This window comes from Suricata suricatta, chromosome 14 (assembly GCF_006229205.1).
Source record: "Suricata suricatta isolate VVHF042 chromosome 14, meerkat_22Aug2017_6uvM2_HiC, whole genome shotgun sequence".
NCBI lineage: Eukaryota > Metazoa > Chordata > Mammalia > Carnivora > Herpestidae > Suricata > Suricata suricatta.
In genome coordinates this window covers 45,814,047-45,827,749 of record NC_043713.1, presented here as the reverse complement: position 1 = coordinate 45,827,749, position 13,703 = coordinate 45,814,047, and the positions used below count along the sequence as shown (strand labels likewise).

Genomic DNA, 13,703 nt, shown 5'->3' with positions numbered 1-13,703 from the left:
ACAATTCAAGGAGTTTGAGCCCCATGTCAGGTTCTGCCCTGACAGCTCTCAGCCTGGAGCCTGCTTCAGTTTCTCTTATCTCCTGGTCTATCTGACCTACCTCTGCTTGCGTGCGTGCTCTCTCTCAAAATAAAATGTTAAATTAATTAATTAATTAATTAATTCATGGGATGCCAGGTGCCTCAGTTGGTTGAGTGTCTGACTCTTGATTTCAGCTCAGGTCTTGACTGCAGGATCGTGGGATCAAGCCCTGCATTGGGCTTTGCACTGAGTGTGGAGCCTACTTAACACCCCCGCCCCCAACTCGCCTCTGCCCATCTCCCACCTTGTGCTCTCTAAAATAACAACAAATAAAATATTAAGTAAAAAATGCATTTAATACACCTAACCTACTCAACATCACAGCTTAGCCTAGCCTACCTGAAACACGCTCAGAACACTCAGAACACATTAGCCCACAGCTGAGCAAAATGATCTGACACAAAGCCTATTTTATAATAGAGTGTTGAATACCTCATATAATTTATTGAATGTCATACTGAAAAACAAAATGGTTGGGTGCAGAATGCTTGTCAGCATGTCAGCTGTTTATCCTCGTGATCACACGGCCGACTAGGAGCCAAGGCTCACTGCTGCTGCCCAGCGCTAGACTCAGAAAAGATCCAAATTCAAAATCTGCAGTATAGTTTCTACTGAATGCACACCACCGCGTTCACACCGTCATAAAGCCGGAAAATCCTACGGTGAACTATTACACGTCAGGAATACCGCAGTAACAACTGCTGGGCAAGCACAACTGCAGGCTGAACAGTACATCTTGAACTCTGAACTCTGGCCCCTCTGAATGGTGTTAAGGTACTCGGAGAATGTCTTTCAATGTCAGCAAAGTTAATTTTATTTTCTGTAAATACAATTTTACTGGAATTTCTGAAAATATACTTTGAGTCATATACCTTATAACAAAGAAACATTTTAATAATAAGTTTAAAGAGACTTATTTTTCATTATCAATTTTGTCAGGTAGTTACAACCTTGTATTCAAAAAAATTAAAGGCAACCTGAATAGACAGTAACAAAGGACAGCTGCCCATCAGATGAAAATAGTTGTTAAAATTACATTTATAAAAACAACTTAATAGAACAGAAAAATGCTTTGAACAATATACCAAAGACCAAAATAATCAAGATACTATTCTGCAACTCTAAAACAGAGCAAAAAAAATTTTTTTTTCCTTCTTAAGGAGAGAACCATCTGATTCAGATGTACATACAGACGAAAGCAGTAAAATAACAAAAATCTGTCTAGGGCACAGCGAGGTAAGAGAATCTATCTTCTGGTGGGCTAGGTTGATGGGTATCAGGAAAGATGCTGTAGGACAGGCGGTGCCTCAAGTAAATCTTTAAAAAGAGAAAATGGCACTCAGGTGGAGGGAAGAGTGTTGGTCAGAGGAAGTTGCCTAAGCAAATCCTGATTCAAAGATGGTGACAGCGGTCTTTGGTGGGATGGGGTGGTTTTTTCACATCTGCATTTTCAGATTTGTTTGCTATGAAAAAATTAAGATTTTAAAGAGTCAGATAAAATAGTTTTATCTGAGTTGGTTAGTATTATTTAAGATGCATTAGTACTTTATAATTCAGATGTCATGAAGACCAAAAAGCACTGAAGCAAAAAACCTCAGGCATTTATAAAACAGCACTATGAACAGGATATTGTATTTGCGATTTAAGGGCTACAAATCCTAAGACAGGGACTTGTCCACCTAAAAAGAAAATTCCTAACAGAAAGCAGACATATGCAGAAAACACCAAAGAGGCAATTAAGAGCTTCTCTGAAGCAAAGAGACTTTTTCCAAAACAAGACTTCAACCTAGTGAATATAAGCTGAAGACCTACTGCCTTCATCCATACTACGTGACCACCGGGGTTGCCTCACCGGGGATACGCTGTCAAATGACACACAGCACAGACTCCTGTCCTCTGTGGCGAGCGGTACAACCTGATGTCCTCTCTGTCCCCTCCCAGTCTGCCTCTCTTCTACTCCCTTTCTCCTGGTCCTTCCACCCGTCCCCTCCCCCAGCCCTTCTTCCCCATCTCCCTCCCTAATAAAATCAGGCTATCCCCCACCCTTCCCTTGGAGGGCTGAGACAAATGTCACCAATTACCTCAATACTGCAAAGTCCAATGGTCATTTTTTAATTCTTAAAGAATTATTGACACTTGCAGTAGAGGACACTGGTTGATTCATTCCTCCCCTCTTCTTATCAAGTGCAGGCAGTATGGAGTCAAAGAACAGTAAGATCTGGTCTCTGCCCAGGGTCTAGCAGAGGGGGACTGTTTTGTGAACATTTGAATTCACTGAAGTTTTCTTTTTTTTTATTTTTTTAATAGTTTATTGTCAAATTGGTTTCCATATAACACCCAGTGCTTCTCCCCACAAGTGCCCCTCACCATGACCATCACCCCTTCCCTCCCTCCCCCTCCAGTCCATGGTTCCTTTCGGTATTCAATAGTCTCTAATGATTTGTGTCCCTCACTCTCCCCAGCTCTCTTTCCCCCTTCCCCTCCCTAAGGTCCTCTGTTAGGTTTCTCTTGTTAGACCTATGAGTACAAACATATGGTATCTGTCCTTCTCTTCCTGACTTATTTCGCATAGCATGACACCCTCGAGGTCCATCCGCTTTGCAGCAAATGGCCATATTTCATGCTTTCTCATTGCCATGTAGTACTCCATTGTTTTCTAGGTACAATAACAGAAGTCTGAGTGGGGACAGCAGGCCAAAAGGACAGGGTGTCTAGAAAGGACTATGATGATGAAGCTGAAAATTGACAAAAGTAAGGGTGAGGGGTGGAGAGAGACTTGTTTCGAGAGAACTTTACGAAGCAGAGGTAAGAGCAGGACCCAACACAGACAGGAATTGGGTGTTCGGAAGGATGGGAGTGGAAGACACAAGGAAGGAGTGGTAGTAGGGAGTGACCAAGGGCACGGGGGTGAATCTGAATCTCAGAGTCCCTAGTGCAGCTGATCTGTGTCCAGATACATGCCACAAAGGCCTTACACCTGGCCAGGGGTCAATCACAAACCTCTCTCCGAGCATTCTAGCTCTACTCAAAGGTAGTGAAGGAAACATGATCAATAGCATGTTTTACAGTGCCCCTGTGGTAAAAACTAACTAGCTACTTAATTAAGAAGAAAGATCATTATTTCTAATACTATGAACAGAGAGTCTAATATACTTAGTATGAAATAATAACTTTATTGGCAAAAGGGAGTCATTAAAAATTTTTTTTTAATGTTTATTTTTGAGAGAGACAGATCGCAAGTGGGGAAGGGGCAGAGAGAGAGAGGGGGGGGGGAGAGAGAGAGAGAGAGAGAGAGAGAGAGAGGGAGAGAGAGAGAGGGAGAGAGAGAGAACGAGAACCTGAAACAGGCTCCAGACTCTGAGCTATCAGCACAGGGTCTGATGTGGGTCTTGAACTCACAATGGCAAGATCATGACCTAGGTTAAAGTCAGATGCTTAACCAACTGAGCCACCCAGGCACCCTGGGAGTCATATTTTTTTTAAGTTTATTTACTTTTTTTGATAGAGCATGTGTGTGCATGTGAGTGGGGAAGGGATACAGAGAGAAGGAGAGAGAATTCCGAGCAGGCTCTGAGCTGACAGCCTTGGGGGGCTGATGAAGGGGCTCACTCCCAGAATCGCGAAATCATGACTTGAGCCAAAACTAAGAGTCAAATACGCAGCCAACTGAGCCACCCAGGCACCCCTAAATAGGCAGCTACTCTTCATGACTGCACTCATAGCATTAATCACACCAATCTTTCTCTACGATAGCAACATTTCATACAGAGACCTATAGTTCTAGATACATTTAAAATTAAGCATGTTGACGGGGCGCCTGGGTGGCTCAGTTAGTTAAGCCTCTGACTTCAGCTCAGGTGAGATCTCACGTTCGTCGGTTCAAGTCCTGCGTCGGCCTCTGTGCTGACAGCGAGCTCAGAGCCTGGAGCCTATTTCCGGTTCTGTGTCTCCTTCTCTCTTTGCCCCTCCCCCTCTCATGCTCTGTCTCTCTCTGTATCAGAAATAAATAAAACATTTTAAAAAATTAAAAAAAAATTAAACATGTCGGGGCACCTGGGTGCCTCAGTCAATTAAGTGTCCTATTCTAGGTTTCAGCTCAGGTCGTGATCTCACAATCCATGTGTTCGAGCCCTGCATCAGGCTCTGAGCTGATCGTATAGCCTGCTTGGGATCTCTCTCCCTCTCTCTCTCTGCCCCTCTCTGGTTTGCTCGCTCTCTCTCTCAAAAAATAAACATTTAAAAAACTCAAATATGTTTACCCAATACCTAAAAACACCAGAGCCACTGTGAAGGTTTACTGTAAAGCCTCCCCATAGAAGTAATGTTCAAATCTCCCAGTAGTAATATATCGGTGATAGACCTTAGCACTTTTCAAAATCTTAAATCTCAATCTTAAAACTTCAGGTTTTTCAATTTTTCCCACACATATAAGTTATCACATAAACCAGACCTTATCTATCATCCAATGTTAATGGGCAACAGAGTAAGTCATGTCTTGGTGGAAAGCATAAAGCACTTAGAGAAGAGTGCTTACTGCCTCCTCTGTGGTGGTTACTGAGCTCTCTTAGAATAGCATAAGGCCATGATCCTCACGCTTTAAAAAGAAACACACAAACCAGGCGGGAGACAGGGAGTTGGTCTTTCATGGGTAGAGTTGGGAGTTTCAGTTTCGGTTTGCAAGGGTGAATCTGGGTGGGGGCGGGTGGGTGACGGCGGTGCAGCAGTGTAAATGTGCTCCATGTGCTCAAGGCCGCTGAACTGTATACTGAAAAATGGTAAGAACGGTAAAAATGGCAAATTTTATATTATGTATATTTTACTACAACAATAATAAAGCCCACACAAATAACCACACAAAAACCTGTTAAGCCAAAAATCTATCATGCTGGATGCATGAACTATATTCTGGTCCTGTTAGCTCACTTCAATGCCACTGAAAAACAAAAACAATGCAGAAGCAAAACTGGGTGTTTTTCTACAGACATATTTTCAAATGCAGCAAAAGACATATATTTTAACAATAGACACAAGCTAGAGTCCAAGGTCAGCCTTTCACCATCCTTCCAATTTCCCAGTTCATTTCCCCCTTACAAACACATGTGATTCTGTAGTAAGCAAAGCCACCCCAGATTTACAGGATACTTCATCAACCTCTGAAAACCAGGGGAAGGGAATTTATGAAATAGCCTTACATTATTTAGTGAACTTCTGATGAGCAATTAGGAAAATTTGTACCATTGAGTAATGATGAGAAAGAAAATGCAGTGTGTCCCTCTTTGTGCCTTTGTTTGTATCCACCTAGTTACAAAAGGACTTGGGTGGCTTGAGAATTAGATTTTATAGAAAAACTATTAGAGTAAGACTTTGAAAAAAAAAAAAAAGACTATATTTCACAAGATTCTTTAGCCTACAGACAAGCATTTAAAGTTGAAACTCTGCCTGATTATTTTCTCAATGAAAATAACAGATTAATAGAATGTTTTAATGTGACAAATCTCCAAAGGCCTAGATCTTTAAAGCTCTGTCCACATTAGGACACAATCTTCTTTCACTTCACAATCATAATCCCCCTCTCTCTCATGCAAATAGTGTGGAAGCCAATGGCTGTGACTGGGCTAACACGACTTTACAACATTTCTCATCAAGTTTCATACACTAAATATGTACAGTTCTTTGTATGCCAGCCACACCTCAATAAGCTAGTCTTAAAAAAACTTCAGAATTAAGAGTATCTTTAATTCTACCCTACTTTTTGAGTTTTACCTCTATTAAAAGGCTGAAAGAAGAGGTCATAAAGTTAACAAGGTAAACATGCCAACAATTCTTAAGTTATCCTGATCAACTTATTTTTACATGACCTTTGAAAATGAGCTTGTGAACAAATAGTACAAAGGAGCAAAATGTGGAAGAACTGTGGACAACGTCCAAGTAACCTTTCCCCTGTTACTTAAGGTAACAGGAAATGGTTGGGAGATACACACGCTCAACTTAATACTTCTATTGTTGGCTTCCCGCATATTAGGCCTATTCTAAAAATGTCCCAAGTAACCCTACATAACCCAAGCACAAAATGTCAGCACCAGATTTTAATTTTGCTTTGAAGTACTAGTGTGTAAACTTAAAAATTACATAGTAAATATAAAGAACACAAAATAAAAACCTACCACATTGAAAATAAATTGTAAACTGAAAGTCAGAATAAGTCCAGAAGGGGCTGCCAAGAGGCTACTACAATAATTTACTAAGGAAGTAACAAAACGTTTGAAACAGAACACTGGCAGCAAGCAACAAGAGTGAGAGACATTCTAGACAGACATATCCTCCCTGAATGATGTCCAAGGTCACTATCAGCCAAACGGTAGAGTGTTACTTATGACAGAGTTCCTTAAAAGCACTGGCTTGTTCCCAAACAACTAAATCTACTCCCGTTTTCTGCAACTTGCAAACTTGCACATGTGATTGAAGATGAAGAATTCCACAAGCCACAGTGTGTGGACTACCTGGAATCTTATGTGTAACTATTCTGGACGATTAAATCCAGAGCTTCCTAGTTTGTCTTGCGGATATCCTTAAAATTGTTTTCAGGTAGTCATATACGTATTCACTCTACAGAACAAAGATCAGTTAGAGAATAGTCCACAGTTATTAAAAAAAAAACACTTTTCTTGTGACTTCAACTTAATAAATCAACATGTACCATGGTACCACACACCAGGTAAAGAGCCAGCTGCCGAAACAGTGTAGGAAGATTAAGGAGTCAAGGCTGGTGCTCTCCAAGGATTCAAAGTCCAATGTATAATATACGTAAGTACACACAGGTAAACATAAGACATGTATGTAAATTTAAGGTTTATACAAAACGTTTGTGGGGACAATTGAAGAGGTCACTCATAAGGGACCCAGGGTACATTTCCAGGCAGAGAGGACATCTGAGCTGCAATGAAGACCAGTTTAAGGAAGAAAAAGAAAAGAACGGGTGTGAGGGGAACAGCAAAGAGCCCCAAAGCCTGAAAGAACAAATGCGTGTCCAAGAATATCTAGCAGAGCTAGAGAAAAGGGTGGCTGGAGGGAAAAGATGTGGGCAGCTGAGCTGAAGCTTTGAAGCGAATTAGATCAACTATACTAATGGGGATGATTTTCCAAGGAGTGATGAGGTTAGTTTTAGACTTTACAGACAGCACTGATCTATCAGCGTCCTGTGGCCACTGTAACAATGACCAAAAACATGGTGGCTTACAACAACAAAAATACAGTCCTTTATAATTTTGGAGGCCAGAAATAAAAAATCACCTTCCCTGGACCAAAGGCACAGTGTTGGCAGGACCACCAACCTTCTGGGAGTACTAAAGGGAGAATACATCCCTCACGTCTTCCAGCTCTGGAAGCTGCCTGTACTCCTGGGCCTGTGGCTGCATCTCTGGGCTTTCAGATCACCTTGGTCTCTGTCTCATCTCTCTCCATCTTCCTGTTACAGGATACTTGTGAAGGCAGTCAGGTCCCACCCACATAATCCATGCTTATCCTCTCATCTCAAAATCCTTAATCACATTTGGCAAGGTCTTTTCTTTGCAAAAAAAAAAAAAAGTTACATTTTCCCAGGATTGGAAGGCAAACCTATCCATAGTGTATTGTTTTCAGCCTTCCACATCTGACAACATGCCAGGTGAAAAATGGGTTGGCAGAGACAAAGACCAGAAGCAGCAAAACAGGTTAGAAAAGCACCCTCCACGTCTCTGGGGTCAAAGGGAGGGGGCAGTGAACTAAGGCCCCCTCCGCGAGTATGGGCTGGTGGGGGAGGGGACTTCTGCATGTGTAGTTTTCCCAGTGGGAAGATGACGATGCAGTTAACCAAGACAAGGAATGTAGAAGGGGCAGAAGATGGTGCCCAAAGCGCTGGTAATCCTAAATACATCATTATCTTCCACATCAACTAAGTGTTCAAGTTCAGCCACTTTGGCCATAATGATGTATCCCAAAATTTCATTCACTCAAATATGTGAGCTCCTAATGGGTGCCAGAATATGCTAGGTGCCAAGGATGCAGCCTTTCTCGTGGAATGGATTAATGGGTGATGGGCAGAGCCAACAGAAACCAAATAATCATACAGAATTTCTGGTGCAGAGAGCCTGCAAATGAAGATCTGATCAAGCCAAGAAAGTCACACAAGGTTTAGGACATGTGTTCACAAAAGCAACACAGAAAGAGAACTGAAACTTTCCGTTCTCACTTCAATTGCTTTTATTCAAACTTTTGTCATCTCTCATCTAGGAAACGAGGACCCTGAATCCATCTTTACTCCTACAACACAAACACTCTGCCAGAATGTGAACTCCTGAGTAGACACCAGGTCTTATCTTCTAATTTCTGTCTTAGTGTAATGCAATTTAAGAATTCCACAATGCTTACCTTAAAAAATATATGAATCTTTATAAAACACTAATCTGAGGTCACTCTGATAATTATGCCTGTTGGCTCCCCACCACCAATATGTTAAAATTCAAATTCTTCAGCACAATCTTGTCACAAGACTCATTACCTGCTGGTCCTAAATGACTTTCTTGGCTTTATGTTGTCCCTACTCCCCAGCACCCTAAACCTTCACCCTTGTCTCGGCCACACTACCTTTTATGAGGTTTTTTTTTTTTAATGTTTTATTTATTTTTAAGAGAGAGAGAGAGATACAGTGTGAGCAGGGGAGGGTCAGAGAGAGAGGGAGACACAGAATCTGAAGACAGGCTCCAGGCTCTGAGCTAGCTGTCAGCACAGAGCCTGACACGGGGCTCGAACCCACGAACCGTGAGATCATGACCTGAGCCGAAGTCAGATGTTTAACCTATTGGGCCACATAGGTGCCCCTCATGAGGTTTTTGAAAATGATTTTTCTTTACCTCTGCATGTGTTGTCCTCTTCCACAAAGCATTTTCTACTCCTGTCATATCTGTCTGGAGAACCTTTACTGACCCTTCAAAACATTACTCAATTGTAATGCTTTGTCCAACTTTCTCAAGCCGTCAGCAGCCATTCTCTGAATTTTGTCACCTCGTGATAATACCACCCAAAAGTACTCATTAACTTGTTCAAAAATATTAAGCACCTTTTTTTTTTTTAATGTAGTTTATTGTCAAGTTAGTTTCCATATAACACCGAGTGCTCATCCCAACAAGTGCCCTCCTCCATGCCCATCACCAATTTTCCCTTCTCCCTCAACCCCCATCAACCCTGTTTGTTCCCAGTATTTAAGAGTCTCTTGTGGTTTATCTCCCTCCCTCTCAATTATTCTTTCCCCCTTGTCTTCCCCTATTGTCCTCTGTTAAGTTTCTCCTGTTCAATATATGAATGAAAACATATGGTATCTGTCTTTTGCTGATTTCACTTAGTATAATACCCTCGAGTTACAACCCGTTGCTACAAATGGCCAGATTTCATTCTTTCTCATTGCCATGTAGTATTCCATTGTATAGATAAACATCATCTTCTTGATCCATTCGTCAGTTGGTGGACATTAGGCTCTTTCTAGGATTTGGCTATTGTTGACAGTGCTGCTATGAACATGGGGGTACATGTGCCCCTGTGCATCAGCACTCCTGTATCCCTTGGGTAAATTCCTAGCAGTACTATTGCTGGGTCATAGGGGAGTTCTACTGTTAATTTTTTGATTCTCCAGAGCGGCTGCACCAGTTTATATTCCCACCAACAGTGTAAGTGAGCACCTCTTTCTTTATCCAGCACTATTCCAGGGGTTGGGAATACATGAGTAAACCGAACAACATAACATCCTGTCCTCACAGAGAAGACTACATTCTAATTGTGGGGGATCAACAACAAATGAATATTACGTGAAAGGTGATTTTTTTTAAGGGCAAAAAAGGGGAGGGAATAAAAATTGATATAGTGAAAGTCTTTCTGAGCAAAAGAATGAAGTGAGGGAGCAAGCACTGCAGATATCTGGGAAGAGTTCCCAGCAGAGGAAATAATGAAAAGCAGAGGCCTAAGGGAGACCATGTTTGGCAAGTATGAGAACTAGCACTGAGGTCAGGGTGACAGAAGTGAGGAGGACAGAGGCAGACTTCAGAACGGTGGCAGAGGGCCAGACAAGAAGCAAAGCCACTGGAGTGTTCTGTGCAGAGAAGTGATGTGAACGAATTCACGTTTCAGAACGATCACTGTGAACGTTGTGTTTAGCACAATGCTGGAGAGAGGGGTGCAAGCAGGGAGAACAGTGAGAACACTGCTGTGAGAATCCAGGCGAGAGGTGGAGGGGGCGTGGGTGCCAGTGGTACGAGTGAGACGAGACACATGGCCAGAGCCTGATGTAGTTTGAAGGTACATCTAATGGGACTTGTCAAGGGACTGAATATGGATGTGACACACAAAAATGAGACCGTGTGACGGGTAATTCGAAGGTTCCAAGCCTTAGTCAAAGCACTTGGAAAGACAGATCTTCTACCTACCAAAACACAAAAGACCTCAGAAGGGGCCGGTTTTGAACAGAAAGCAAGAGTTCTCTTCGGGACATTCTAAGATACTTAGGAGATATTGTTAGACATTTAAGTGAATATGTCAAGTGGACAGTTAGACACTGAGCCTGAAATTCAGGAGGAAGCCAGAGACTGGAGACACAAATTATGGAGTTCTCAGAATAGAGACAGTATTTAAAGGCATGAGACTAGACGAGACCATGTAAAGGCTCAAGCGTTAATGTCTGTATGAATCACCTACAGATTTAAAAACAAAAACAAAAACTCCACAGAATCTTATTCGCTAGGTCTGAGCTGAGACCTTAGGTTGTGAATTTCTAACAAGCTCCCAGGGGATGCTGATGCTAATCCGCAGGCCACACTTTGAGTACAAAAGAGTGAGAGAGCAGTATGGACAGAAAAGAGGTTCCCTTCCTGCCACTGGAGACACTCTAACATCGGAAGCTAGAAGGATGCAAAAGGACTGGCACAGGAAACTGAAATGAAATCAAATGAGAGTGATGTTCTGCAAGCCAAGTAAAGAAAATGTTCTGTGAAGGAGGGTGTAATCAACAACCTTCAGTGCCAGTGAGAGGTCAAGAGGAGAAATGAGAAAGAACCACTCATTCAGGCTACTGAGTGTAGTCCAGTGGTGACCTGATCAAGAGCACTGAGTGCAGAATAAACAAATAAACAGAGGGTTGTTCAAGACAACACGGCAAGGAAGGAGAGTAGTGAGATCAAAGGCACTTTTAGAAGATTTAGCATTTTAAAGGTAAGACAGCTGATGGTAACAAGGAACAAGCGATTACCTGGGAGCTCTAGAGGAGGAGATATATAGACGTCCTTGTGTAGGTCAGAGTGAGTGGGGTCCCAGGCACAAATGGGGAGGTTTCAGTTTCGTCAATGCAAAGGAGAGAAGGCACATCAAGCACACATACGTACACATCCAGGGGTGTGGCGGCTTTGATACTGGAAACAGGAAGAGTGTGTCAGTTACATACACAATGTCCCCAGCTGATGCAGGATGGAGGACGAGGTATGACAAGTTTTAGGTGAGATATGTATGAAGCAGCATGTGAAAGCAATGGACCACAGAAATGGAGTAGGACTGCTGGGCAGCGAAAGGGCCCAACACAAGTCAGTGGCCGTGAACTTAAAGCCAGAGCCACTGGTGTGACCCTGGATGTGTCTCCAGCCTCATCTAGTCCCTTTAGGACTAGGAATGGAAGAGGGAGAGGTATGATCTGGCGCTCTGCCAGCTGGGTGCAGTGTGGGGAGAGAAAGGCAGGGGACTGATCACATGATGCCCCACGCAATCTAGGCCTCGTAGGAGGAAAGTGAGGGCACATGTGGAGTGAGGGATGGTATAAAGATGGAGATGACGTGATGTGGCGCAGTCAAAGCAATGCTGGGATCAAGGCTTTTGAGAGAGTAGGTTGAAAGATGGGAGACAGCCATCAGACATATAATGATCTCACGGTTTGGGAGTTTGAGGACCGGGTCCTGCTTAGGATTCTCCCTCCCCTACTCCTGCTTGTGCACATATTCTCTCAAAAACAAACAAACAAACAAACAAACAGACAGTGAGACCTACAAAATGGAGAAAGATAATGGCATCAACATGGTTCCTGAGAAAGGCAAACTCTAAGCTCTGATCTCTGTAACGAGAATGAGCAACTGCCGTGGGCTGGCGGGTTGGATGCCTTCTATACTACATGGAAACAGTCTTTCTAGGTGTTCATCTCTTCCCCTAGCCCAACCGCAACCACCCCAGACCCGGAGACTGGATCTTACCCAGCTTGGTATTGCTGTGCCTAACAAAGCACCTGGCACATAGTGGGCACTCAACACTAAGATCTGGTTCATGAAATCCTCTCACTGCTAAGGACACTACTAAATGCATGTGGTTCATAATAAGTATTTAATGGAGCCATTAAGTTAGTCAATAAAAACATTTTAGAAAATGAAGAGGAACCCAGAAGGTCAACCCAAAACCTTAAGGATAGATTACCTTCAGCAGTGTTTAGCTACAATTCATATACAAAATAAGTAAGATGCTGGATAATTTTTTCAGGCTACAAACACAAAACGAGACTGAGAGCTCCTGCCACTAATCAGATTTTCTTCAGAATGGTTTACCATGTTACACATGGAAGGTGCTAAGTAACAGCCATGCTCCATGGCACTCACTTTGCTGTCTATCACGTCAACTAATTAATGTTTTGTGTGGGGCAGTAGATAAAATACAGAAGTTAATACAAGATTTCTGCAGTTAAGGGAAATGCAGTGTTGCTGAGAAGATAAGGAAGGCACACACCAAAAGTTACACCACAAGAAAAAGGGCAAGAACAAGGCAGTATGGCTAATTCTCAAAAAAAAAAAAAAAAAGAAAAAAAAAAAGAAAGAAAAGCAAAGGTGGGGGACAAGAGAGGAATTCTAGGAATACAGTGGTGGTTGACATGGCCAAATACTAGGCAGGCCTGGACTACAATAAAGACACACATAAAAGGGCCAGATAAGAATTGCATAGTTATTTCAAAAATAAACTGTAGAAAGAGGGACACCTGGGTGACTCAGTCAGTTAAGCATCTGACTTCGACTAAGGTCATGATCTCATGGTTCATGGGTTCAAGCCCCACATCAGGTTCTGTGCTGACTGCTCAGAGCCTGGAGCCTGCTTTGGATTCTGTGTCTTCCTCTCTCTGCCCCTCCACCTCTCTCACTCTCTCTCCCTCAAAAATAAAGAAACATTTAAAAACAAAATAAAATAAACAGTAGAAGGAAAGAACACCGGGCCTGGGAATATAAAGAACAGTATACACAGAACTACCTTCTTCAAATAACACTGACCACCTTGGTCAGATCCTGTGTCTTCTATGCATAAAATGTCAGTGCAGGGGGGATCACCTGTACTACTTAACGGAGTAAACTTTATTTGACATAGGTCATAACCATTCCTGTGTTCCTCTCCTCCAAAAAAACCCAAAGTTGTCATATTATCACTTTCCATTTTGAAAGTTTTGACTTAAAAAGACATGAGCACCCACCCTTGCAACTGCTGAGAAATGCTAAAACTGGCTTCAATTTCATGACATAACCATCTATTGGTTTCGCCAGTCTACACTATTGGATTGTATGCATTATTCATGCACATTTCGACCA

At 42.4% G+C, this 13,703-nt stretch overlaps 1 protein-coding gene across 6 annotated transcripts in view; it reads right to left on the bottom strand.

Annotated features, from left to right (window-relative positions):
* The window catches only part of OSBPL1A (oxysterol binding protein like 1A), a 226,604-nt gene that overhangs the window by 75,465 nt on the left and 137,436 nt on the right, over positions 1 to 13,703 (bottom strand). Inside the window, exon 1 of one of the 6 annotated variants that reach the window (XM_029921360.1) lies at positions 11,351 to 11,371. The exons of the other annotated variants lie outside the window; for them this stretch is intronic. The gene's annotated coding sequence lies outside the window, so the exon portion shown is untranslated. Of the gene's footprint in view, positions 1 to 11,350; positions 11,372 to 13,703 lie in introns of those variants that run through there. 6 annotated transcript variants of the gene reach the window in all.